Source organism: Nicotiana tabacum, chromosome 22 (genome assembly GCF_000715075.1).
Source record: "Nicotiana tabacum cultivar K326 chromosome 22, ASM71507v2, whole genome shotgun sequence".
NCBI lineage: Eukaryota > Viridiplantae > Streptophyta > Magnoliopsida > Solanales > Solanaceae > Nicotiana > Nicotiana tabacum.
In genome coordinates, this window is record NC_134101.1 from 95,297,740 (window position 1) to 95,301,411 (window position 3,672).

A 3,672-nucleotide genomic window follows, 5' to 3' on the forward strand; every position below is an offset into this window, starting at 1 on the left:
AATCCCGTCTCTAATTCTCGGTTTAATTTGTAATTCCTACACAATAGATCAAATTGCTAAAAGTTCCGAAATTTTGTAAGGAATAAGGAAAGCTTTATTGAGGTATGTATGGCTAAAACCCCGTCTTTTAGAAATTGAGCTTCATCGTTGGTTGTGTGAGTACGGTAAGACTAAATTGAATTGTTGTATTGATTGCTATTTCCCTTGACTTGGTGTTGCAACCTTATATGCATGGAAATTGTGTCTCAAATTGATCAACGTGCTATTCTTGATAATTTGAAAAGGTGCAAGGACTATGAATCATGTATCGAAATGCTTAGACCTTAGATTGAAATTGAAGTGCGTGTTGTGCCATTTACATGAAATCTCATCTATGCCTACAACCTTATTTGCTCTTGTGTGACATAATCTCTTGAATTACAAACCTAATGTTGAGAATGGGAACAATGTGAAACGTGAATTGTGGAAGGTGAAAATTGAGGCTCCATAGCGAATAGTGCTAGTCGTGTGTAGCGAAGCATCCCTCTTCTCAAGATCTTGGTGAGCCCCTTTCTCCTTCAAGGGGCTAAATTGTATATCTTTGTGTTGTGGACTTTCACTTTTGAGGTATAGCCGGGGCCTTGTTGCCGGCATTGTCATACTTGTCTTTTACATCCTTAGAGGCTTAATAGACATATGTGTGGGTCATGTGCAGGTATCCGATGGGTGTACTAACTATGTTGTAATTCTAATTCCTGTTTCTCTAAAGTGTAAATGTTTGGAACCTCGGAACTCATTTATGGTTTGATGTGGTGATTTAAAATGAACTAGTAATGTGGGATGCACTATCTTCCTTGGTTAAATAAATGGAAGCATGGTGTCCTTACTAATATTGAGCTGGGTAGGTAGTGTTTGATAAGGCTTCCTCAGTTGGGATCACTCGATTGAGCGTCGGTCGTGCCTGCCGAGGTTGGGGCATGAAAACCGGGCCCGTAGAGGCTCCCGAACGGTTGTCCACGACCCTGATTCGTGGCTGGTACCGGGTACGGGCATCCGACCAGGTCTCGGTTGGGCACCTGATTAAGCTTCGTTTGAAATGACCCGGAGTCATCGGGCATTCTTCGTTTAAACTTTAGGCGAAGGCCCGGGTTTCCCAATCATCCGAAAGTGGGAGCGATCTCATTCATCCTATCAGGGAATGAGCGCTACTTCCTATGGTGTTTCACTCTCTCTTTGTTTGGCCTCCGACGTGTCGGGCTCTCCTATTACTGTTTCGATGGCATCGGCGTGTGCTTCTGCGGAGGGATTTGCTGGTACGGTAAGCGAGTTTGTGAGGTCGAGCACTAGGCTGCGGCACTACACCATGGTTTGTTTCGAGAATGTTTCCCCGAACTTCTACAACGAGACGGGCTCAAGCTTATCATCTTGAAGGTCGCTGCCTTTCTCCGCGCATGTGTAAGCGTTGGTGCGCTCGTCAGGATCGGAGGTCCTATCACACCTAGGGAGTTCAAGCGTTATGGATTTTCGTGGAGCGGGTTCCGAGAACGCTTCACTGGGGGAGAACTGTCACATGAACCTCCACGAACCTGACTCGATCCTTTTGGAGAGATCCCCAAGCATTTTCGCTATGGCGGGGTCTATTATCGATCCGTTGTTACTTGATCTTTCGGGTACTCATTCGGCGCAGGGAGCTGTTTTCGGTGCTATTGTGCTGGGAGTCTTGGATGGCTCTGTAGCTGAGCGATAGCCAACTGCTGTGCCTGCAACATTTCAAAAATATCATGAAGGCTAACTCCCTGTATTTCCCGAGCCAGGGTTTGTCGGGCTTCCTATTGGTTGATATGTTGAATGCTCCCATCGATGTGTGAGGCCTCGTCAACCTGTTGCGCGCCTCGTGAACCTGCGTCCACTGGTATTGGCCTAGATGCGTTATCGGGGTTCTGTGGCGTCGTGCCAACCATTGGAATAGCCTCGCCATTTCCGCTGTGATTTTCGGGGTAGTTGTTCTCGACTCTGTTTACCGAGCCAGACATTTTGACCTGAAATCAAGAGATATTTGGACAAGAAAAAGTGTGAAACATAATGTACATTTGTGCAATGAAATCAGCAAGAAAATAATCACTATTTGTTTTAGCCCCATGGTGGGCGCCAAACTATTTACCATAAAAATGGTAATAACAATTAAATTTGTAGATGGGATTCTAAAAATACGTGAGCTATTCCCGAGCTAGTTGTTAGAGCAGTTTATGCTAATAATATGGAGTTTAATGATAAAATGTAAGCTAAAACGAAATAGTAATCAAACCGAAGGGCCAGCTGCCCAGGTGTAGGTCTGATAGTTAAGGGACCTCGGGGTTCATGATAGGGTCGAGTTCGAGGTGTCAGGGATAGTCAAGGATGGGATAACAGTTGAGGATATAATTAAACAAGGCTCATCACTGCCAATACTGAGCAATACGATGAAGAACTTGTAAGAAAGCAATGGAGATTAAGGCGACTTCGGGCCAGCGAGAACAAGCAAGTTAGAAAGAAAAGAGAGAGAGAGTGAGATATTATTGCACTTGTGGAGAAATGGAGCAACATCAGTCCATTACAAGGTAGTGTGAGTCCCCTTTATATAGGAGGGGAACTCAGCTACGAGCACATGGGCATTAATTACAAAGTATGGAGATGGGATGGCTTGATGTCACGCCTCAGCATAGGCTTTGGATAGGTTGGCCCTATCAGACTTAGCCACGTGCCTTGGGAGCTTCCCCCTTTGTACTGTCTTCAATCTCCGCCTTCTCTGAGTCGGGCCTCGACGAGCCCCAAGGTTGGGAACTCAGCTGTGGCTTCCCGTCCCGGGGTCTCAAGGCATTCTTCCGAAATGACTTGACAGCGGGAAATCAAGTCCTCTGATTTTGCCGCGTACAAGATTCAAACATAAAGACTAACAAACTCGATGAGTGGACTGACAACATCAATAGAAAACTAAAAATACAGACTTGAACTGAACTAACAAACTGACAATACAGACTCAAAAATGAACTAGACTCGAACAAACAAAGTCAAGAATACATAGGTGCTTCAACTGCTGCTCTAGTTGGCCTTGCTACGGGCCTTTGCGCCATGTCTTCTTGGAGGGGAAACAAGTCATCCATGATCTGTCGGACAAAAATCATAACTGAAGAGAAGAACATGGACCTGGTCATGTTTTCACACTCATTGCATTTCATCACAATGTAGTCTGCAATCCTCGTAACCCTTTCCCTGATAATACCCTTCTCCTATAATAATTGTCCGATCTGCTGAGATCTGGCATCCAAAACTTGTTTAGCTGCGTGATTTTGCACTTGAAGTTGTTGCAGGTCTTTCTCTAGCTGTGACATCAGGGCATAGCAGTGTTCCCTTTCTGCTTTGAAGTCTCTTGTCTGCTTGGCCATTTCATTTTCAAGGATATTGACCTTTTACTTTATACTTATCATTCCCTTGTCATACTTCTCCTTCAGTTGCCGAACGAAGTTGGCCCATCCTTCTGCATTCTTAACTAACTTAGCTCGGGCATCTACTAGCTCCGCTCCAGTCTTTTGCAAATCATCCTCAAAATCAAGAAATTTTTGCATAAGGTTGTAGATGAGCTTTTCGTCTTTTCTGCTCCTGCCCGGGTTCTCAATTTCTATTCTCTTTTTTTGAACTTGGGCTCGAAGAGCTTCA